This window comes from Orycteropus afer, unplaced genomic scaffold, assembly GCF_000298275.1.
Source record: "Orycteropus afer afer isolate SDZICR_OR568_19922 unplaced genomic scaffold, OryAfe1.0 scaffold00021, whole genome shotgun sequence".
Classification (NCBI taxonomy): domain Eukaryota; kingdom Metazoa; phylum Chordata; class Mammalia; order Tubulidentata; family Orycteropodidae; genus Orycteropus; species Orycteropus afer.
In genome coordinates this window covers 7120267-7129031 of record NW_006921608.1, presented here as the reverse complement: position 1 = coordinate 7129031, position 8765 = coordinate 7120267, and positions in this window count along the sequence as shown.

Sequence of the window (8765 nt, the reverse complement as noted above, 5' to 3'; positions counted from 1 at the left end):
ATCACACAGCATTGGAAACCCTATGGGGCAGTCCTATAGGGTTCTATAGGCTTTAACTCTCCTTCCACTTCTCCATTCATACTTTCTCTTCTCCTTTTTTAAGTCATAGTTTTCAGTTACTACAATATTCAACATTCACCTTATTATAGTATATAAATAACATTTAAAACCAAGCCAAATAGTATATTACATGTGAATTTCCTTACTGTATAGCTTTTTGTTTCTTTCCCCCTTTGTTTGTGTCCTTATTAGTTGCAATCAACTCAGCAGCAACAGTTTTGTGGGTTTTTTTTTTTTTCTTTTTTTTCCAGGAAGCGTATTTCCTTCTCTTTGAGACTATTTATTTATTTAGAAGTTTTCTTCTGCTCCCTGTATTACCTGTTTTCTCTACTTTTATTCTTTGTGTATTATTTTTTTCCTCTTAAATATTTTGTGATCCTTCAGTTTATTCAAGTTAAGTGTGAAGCATTAAGAAGCTAACCATATGGCAGTGAGTTAATTATAGGGTGATGGGGCAGTGATTAGTAGGTCTTTCGTCTTGAGCAGGTTGATTTCCTCATAGAGGAATCCTCTAACTGTCTACCTGAGGAATCTAAGGCTGCCTGCTGTTCTAGCTCCAGAAAGAACATATATTAGGTTTCTCACATATCAAGATACAAACTTTCCCTTAGCCCTTTTACTTTTGTGATGGCATCCTCAGCAGTACCCATGGTTTGTCTCTAACCTCCCTCTAATGTAATAGAATAAATGTTCATTTATCTGCCTGAGACTCAATAAATGAGAATACTCAAATTCTTACCTTTTCAAATGCAAATTGTCAACCAGTCTGCCTCTTATTACCAGTTACTATCTAATCTCCTCCACCTGATGGTGACTTCCTGTTTGTCGAAGTAGAACTACACTCCATAGGGTTTCCAGTGGCTGAGTTTTCAGAAGAAGAGCATCAGTGCTTTCTTCTCAGGTGCCTCTAGTGGACTTGAACCACCAACCTTTTGGTTAGCAGCTGTATGTGTTAATCATCTGCCTCTTAATCTCATTTACATTCTTCCTACAGAGACATATTGTGTCTACAAGTCCTATGTTTTTTCTGGACTCTAGGAATAAATTGACATATTTCTTGGCTCACCACCCGCACTGCACCCTTCTGCTCACACAGATTTAGATTTCTCTGCCTCAAAGTGAATTTGAATCTATCTGCTTTTTATCTTCAACATTTTATGGACATCTCTCATTCCCTCTTCCCCACCTCCATTCCTTTCTCCTTGTGGAATTTTGCCCTTCTGGATACCTTTATCATCATTTAACAGGAGTTTCATAAGGGAGTTGATATAAATGCATGAAAATGAGAATTGTTTTTGAATGTTAGGATAGTACCAAAAGGATAAAATTGCTAAATTAATTTCTACTGGTGAAGTTGTGAGAAATTTGACTATAAAATTATACTAAATAATACTATTATTATGCTTAATTGGAACAAAGGAATTCTGATGGTGCACTGGTTAAAGGATCTGGCTGCGGACCAAAAGGTCTGCTGTTTGAACCCACTAGCCACTCCATGGGAGAAAGATGAAGCAGTCTATCTGGGAAAGATTTACAGCCTTGGAAACCCCATGGGGCAGTTCTACTCTGCCCTATGGGGTCTCTATGAGTCAGAATCGACTCTATGGCAGTGGTTTAATAGAAACATGTTGAGTCTGTGAAAGGTCATATATCCTTAATGCTATCCATACAGTTGAAACCATAAAGTGTAGAAAAGATCATTAGAATTCAATATAGGGATAAATATAATAGGGTATATTTTATTTTCATTGATTTTAATATTAGAAGAAGGCGTATATGAATATGTTTGTTTTTAATGTATAAATTTGTAATTATTCCTATTTGAGTGAGTAAAAAGAATAAAGCCATGGTGTGATGAATAAGCCACATAGTTCTAGGACAGGTGGGAATAAAGATTAATAAAAATGGATGGACTCTTAAAGTGTAGTTAAAAACAACTTCTGCAAAGACATAGAATTGAAAGATTATAAATCATAGTCTAAACTATGCACAGATGTTAATATTCTGACGTGGAATACAGGAGGTGACATCTAGATTAATGCTCTACTATTATCAGTTCAGATTATAAACTCACTGATTCAAGAACCTTACTTTGCTAAAAATAAACCTTATTATGCTTAGCAATTAACCTTCTAAAAAACTGAGTATTTAGATTTCTTATGATAGTGATTTCTTAAATGATAGTGATTTCTTAAATGATAGTGATATGTCTCCAAATTATGAGAAAATGTAGGAATTTTACTCTATAGCATAACAAAAAAAAAGAGACTTTCCTCATGTATATGATATATGTTACATGACCAGGAAAATAAAAATGTCTAAACTCATAGGATGTCAACTTTAATCAGGTAGAAATTTAAAAGAATCAGATAGTAGGAGCCCAATACATACTATACTTATATCATTGTTCTTCTGTTTAGTGTTTGTGCTTTATTTTTATTTTGATGTAAGTTCATTTTAATTGAGTAATTCTCATTTTTTTCTGCTGCTGGTATTTTTGTTCTCTTGCCTAAGGACATGGATGATAAGGAGTCCAGGAAGGTAATGTCCTTGAGGGTACATCAATTTATGTGTGTTATTTAGTAGCGTGATAATTTGGGAAAGCTATTTGCAATTTTAGTTTAGTATGTTACATTATGAGCCTAACAGTCATGAAATTGATTGTTCCCTTGAAGTTCGGGAGTTTTGTGTGTTCCCTTGACTGTGTAGCATTCAGTACTAAATCTCAGCTTTGTAAACATCATGAATTCATCTGGTCAAAGTGAAGTACTCGTCTGATGTTCAGGTCTTCCCTGCAACAGTCCCACCATGTGGCAACCCGTCTAACCTCTCTCTGAATGCCAGCAATGGCGTTGCCAATTCTGTCTGAGGTCCTGTTCCCCTGACATCTCCCCATTGTTTCTAGTTTCACCCCTTGAGTCATCAGAACAAACCTAATGTATTCTGTTCTCTCTGCCGAGAATGCTTTTTCCACCTTTACAAAGTCACAGTCTTACTGATCTTTGAAAATTAAAATCAAATTTTATCTCTTCTACAAAATATTCCTTTGTTATTATAAATGATCTTAGAAATTCTTGCGCTAGGAAATTCAATTGCTCTCTTTCTTATAATAATGTCCTTAGCGTCAGTATGGAAGTTACATATTATGCATAGTTAGTTGTGTAAACATTTATTTACCTGCTAAATTTTAAGGGATCTAAGATGCCATAGCATAGTAATCTTGTACTTCATAGCACAGAATCATGAATAAGTAGTAAGTATAAACAAAATATTTTAAAATTAATTTATTTGAAAAAATTCTAGCGCTCTAGTCATTTTCTAGTAATGAGCTTCTTAGAGAAAAATACATATAACCCAAGACAAAACAAACAACATTCCATATTTTTGGAGTAAAGAGTCTTATAGATTTTTTTCAAAAAATTATATATAGTTATTCTTCAGCTCTTAAAGGGAGCTCCGACCAACAATGGCTGATTTCTGAACTTCAGCAATAGCAAGTCAACATTTCAGGGTACCATATGAATACATCCCAAATGAATCACAAAAAACACATTTCAGACTGTGATGAGCTGTTACAGGGTTTTTAGGCTTTCTTCCAGTGTTAGAGCCATAGTTATGGGAAAAAGTACACCCAAACCTAAAAACAAAACAAAAATAAACAAAATTATTGCCTTTGAGTTGATTCCAAGTCATAGCAACCCTACAGGACAGAGTAAGAACTGCTCCATCGAGTTTCCACGACTGTAAATCCTTATGGAAGAACACCGCTGTAGCTTTCTTCCACAGAGCAGCTGGTGAGTTCAAACCTCTCACCTTTTTGTTAACAACCATATATTTAACCATTGTGCTACCATGACTCCTCCAACCCAGCTAGTGGGCAGACGGTGGCTTTTGGGCAAATGTTGAGTCACAAATTGTGAAGGAAGAGATTTCCTAATGATGGTTAGTAACTGCATACTCTTCTTTAAAAGTCAGTGGTTCAAACTCACCAGCAACTCCACAGGACAAAGGTGTGGCAGTTTGCTTCCTCAAAGATCACAGCCTTGGAAACTCTATGGGTTAGTTCTATTCTGTCCTGTAGGGTTGCTGTGAGTTGGAATCGACTCAATGGCAGCAGGCTTGGTTTTATTCTTCTTGAACCAGTTTTGCTGTAAGGAAGATAATTTAGTGCAAGTTCACCCAGAGGTGTTTCAGAAGAAAGGCCAGATGTGCTACTTCAAAAAAATCAGCTGTTGGAAACCTTATGGAGCACAGTTCTACTCTGACACTTGAGGGGTTGCCATGAGTCAGAATCGATTCAAAGGCAACTGGTTAAAAAAGAAAAATCACTAAAGGGGATACAGAATTGTTATAGTTGAGAGTTTGGGTCCTTGGGCTAAAAAAAATTACATCTAATATCTGGTTTGTATGGATGACAGAAGGAACTTAGACAAGTAAAACAGCTTATCTATGTTTCCCTTTTCTCATCTGTAAAATGGGGATAAAAATCTTGCCTAGACTGATGTTCTGTAGCTCTTAAAACAGCGAAATGTCTGTGCACCTACTAAATGCTCGACAGCTGTCCCCTCATCCTCCTCATCACCATAGTTATTAACAAGAAACTGGTGATTTATTAGTTGTATATAAAACAATAGACATGATTACAAATTGATGTTAATAAGTATTAGATGAAAATTAGATAAATATTTCGGATGCAGAGAGACCAGCTACAAACTTCCCTCTGCCATTTTTTTTTCTCCTTCCACTTATCAGTCAGGAATATTGGACACGGTGAGAATATAACAACGCTTTAAAAATAACGTTATAAATTCCTTCTTGTGCATGTGTCCATCTTTGGATGCTGTTTCCTTTAGATTGCAGGACCTTTAGGCCAGAGACTGAATTTAACCTAGTGTTTAATATGGGCATTTACTTATTCAGTTCTTAAAACTTCACTCTTGAATAAGCTGCCTTGGAGCTAAGGAGATCAGGCATCCCATTTTTTGAGGGATTATTTTATTTTTTTAGTACAGTTGATGGGTGGCCTGTAAAATCCTAAGAGTATGGCAATTTCTCCCCCCTGATCTCCCCTCCCTTATTTCAAATATGCTTACTGTAGTGTAGTAGGATTGCCATCCGGGTTCAGGCAGTAGCATCACAGTCAAAACTTCTTTAGTATTATTTAAGCACAGCTCTGAATTGACAAGTTCTGGGATTAGTGAATGAATGATTATTAAGCATTTAGTTTGGACCACCCAGAGGTAGACATTTTCAAATATATTATTTCAGTTAACCTTCAAACAACCCCCAGGATGCATATTATAATCTCCATTTTATAGATGTGGAAAGGGGCTCAGAAATGGCCCCTGAGATGACTCAGGTGGAGGGAGAAATGAGTTGAGAAGGAAGTATGGAATTGTTGGAGAAGAAGGTGTTGGGAGAGAGCATAGTAGGGAATAGAAGGTGGCAGGGACTGTGTTAGGGGCTTCCTTTTTGCCATGCTAAAGGATTTTATTTTATTTTGATGATCAGTGGTTCTCAAATGTAAGATTCATTGGCATCAGCTGGTATAACTTCAAAAAACAAATTATTGCCCTCACCCTTGACTCTGATTTAGTAAGTCTAGAGTGGGGACAGGAATCTGTATTTTAATAAGCAGCCCAAGTTATTCTGTTGCAGTTGGCCTGCAGTCCATATTTTGAGAAACACTGCTGTAGGCAATGGGGAGCTTTTCATTTTGCAGGTGGGTTTCATTATTTTTGAGTAACAAAAATGATGGACTGCAGGGATCCTGAGCTATAGTCAAGGGACCAAGTAGAACACCGGTTCTCAAACTTATCTGCATATAAGAATCATCTGGAAATCTTTAAAATACTCATCAGAGTCAATATTACCTTTCAGTGGTTGCTCAGATTTCCATTGGATAGATATTGAAGCTGAGAAAACATTAACATTACAGGTATCCCTTGCTCTTCAAATGTTTGCTTTATGTCACTTCACTTTTACAAAAATATATATTTGTACCTGTTTTCACTAACCAAAAGAAATTCCAAGAGAATTTTCGCTTTAAAGAAAAAGGCAAAACGTGAAACTAGCACTCAACGTTTGTTTTGTAGCGAACTCTTAAAGAGGCAGTGTGCACCCTGAGCAGTGAACAGCGAGAGTGACGTGGCCACGCTTCTGCCCTAGGAAGTACCATCAGCATCTCAGCCTCAAGCTTCCCTAGCTTTGAACTGTGTCTGTAAACATTATATATTAGTGCTAGCTTAGGTTTTAGATATTGTTTGGCATGATTTGGTAGGTTATTTTGGGGTTTGGAAATGCTCATAAATCTTCCCCATGTAAATAAATGGTAATTGCGTCTTCATTTTACGCCATTTTGGCATACCAAAGGTTTCATAGGAACACTGCTTTCAAGTAGTGGGGGAAACCTGTGTAGATTGAAAAATATCTGGCACTCTGCTAGGTATACAAAAGAAAAAGAAAAAACCCATTACTGTGGAGTCAATTCCGGCTCATGGTGATCTTCTAGAACAAAGTAGAACGGCACCATAGAGGTTCCAAGACTAAATCTTTAAGGAAGCAGACTGTCACATCTTCCTCCCGCAGTTCAGAACCTCTCCCTTGTTCAAACAGCCAGTCTTTCAGTTAGCAGCAGAGTGCTTAGCCACTGCACCGTATATAATGTATCCCTGCTAGGGGATATCTTTATTCCATTTGTTTACAAAATCTATATTATCATCCTTGTTTTGTGGATGAAGAAACTAAACATCAGAAAAGGGAAGCATGTTGTGCAAGGTGAAACAGGCATAGTGATAAGATGGCATTCAAACTTTGATTCCAAAGTGCTTGTTCTTTAAGTGTGTCTGAGAAATTACAATAGTAAGAAGTGGGAGCTCTGGTAGCGTAGTGCCTAAGGCACTTGACTGCTAACAGGAAGGCTGGTGGTTCAAACCCACCAGCAACTCCTCGGAAGGAAGGTTGGGCAATCTACTTCTGTAGTGATACTGCCTCAGAAACCCAAGGAGGAGTCGCTATGAGTTGGGTCCGACTTGACGGCACATAACAACAACAACAAAACAAAACAGGAGATTCGTGGTTTTCTGACTTCCAGTACAATTTTTAAAAATTATTTACCATAATAAAGTGCTTCTTTATTTTCAGATACCAGAGTGAACTTAGCCTGAGTCTAGACAGATTATGTTTGACAATAAGGTGAAGTGCAAGTGTTGTCGCTGCAGGTTTAGAGTGTACTCTTACTTCAGGTTTCAAGCAGAGAGCTTCAGAAGTTCTCGGACCATAATAAATGGATTAGCCATGGTTTATCCTGATGTTCCACATCCTCTTCTGAATCTGGCTTGCACTTCTTGACGTTCTCTGTCAATATACTGCTACAACCGTTTTTGTATCTTCAGTAAGATTTTACTTGCATGTGATATTAGTGATATTTTTCTATAATTTCCACATTCTGTGGGATCACCTTTGTTTGGAATGGGTACAAATATGGATCTCTTCCAGTCAATTGGCCAGGTAGCTGTCTTTCAAATTTCTTGGCATACCCAAGTGAGTGCCTCTAGTGGGGCATCTGTTTGTTGAAACATCTCAATGGGTATTCCATCAATTATCCTATCACTGACAGCATTGTACTTCAGGACAGATCATAAAACATCCTTTGTGATGATGAATGCCATGCCATTCCTCTTCAAATTGTCATTCCTGGCATAGTAAATCATATGGTTGTCTGATTCAAAATGGCTGAAACTGGTCCCTTTCAGCTCACTAATGCCTAGGATATCAATCTTTATATGTTCCATTTCATTTTTGACAACTTCCAATTTTTCTAGATTCATACTTTGTACATTCCAAGTTCCGATTATTAATGGATGTTTGCAACTGTTTCTCCTCAATTTTAGTCATGCCACATCAGCAAATGGAGGTCTCGAAAGCTTTACTCCATCCATATCAGTAGCAGGTTGTTGTTATGTGCAGTCAAGTCCATTCTGACTCATAGAGACCCCAAGTGACAGAGTACAACTGCCCAATAGGGTTTTCTTTGCTGTAATCTTTCTTTTCTTTTCTTTTCTTTCTTTCTTTTTACTTTTATTGTGGTGAGACAATAAACCACAAGGCCTTTGCTAACATAACAACTTCCACATTTACAGCTCAGAGACATTGATGATACTTTTCATGTTGTGCCACCATTATTGCTATCCTTTTCCAAAACATTCTACCACCATTAGCATAACTCAATGCCCCCAAACAAAACCTTTACCTTTCCCCCTTGCTCCTGCAGTGTAGTAAATTACCTGGTATGGCTTTTCTAGTCATAAGTCTTTGTAAACTCCATGGTGGAATTTGCTGTGAGAAACTGAGTAGCTTCTGAGTGTTAAAATCATTCACCTGGGGTATTTCTGTTGGGAGCAGCACAAAGAAATGTTCTGGGAAGTTCGCTCTCTCTCAGGTGCTTAGAATTCTGATGTTATGATTGGCTAGTTTGGCCATTGTGCTATGCTCAAAAGGAGGCCTCCTAGAGGCAGGAATCTCCTGGACTTCTGAGAAGGACATGGTGCTGAAAGAGACACACACTCCTGAGAGACATACGCTGCTGGGAAAGAGATGTAAGAGACACACACATTGCTGAGTGAGACACCGAAGGACACGCACTGCTGGGAGAAAGACTGTGAGAGATTGTTGGCTGACAGACGGTGGGCTGAGAGAGACTGAGC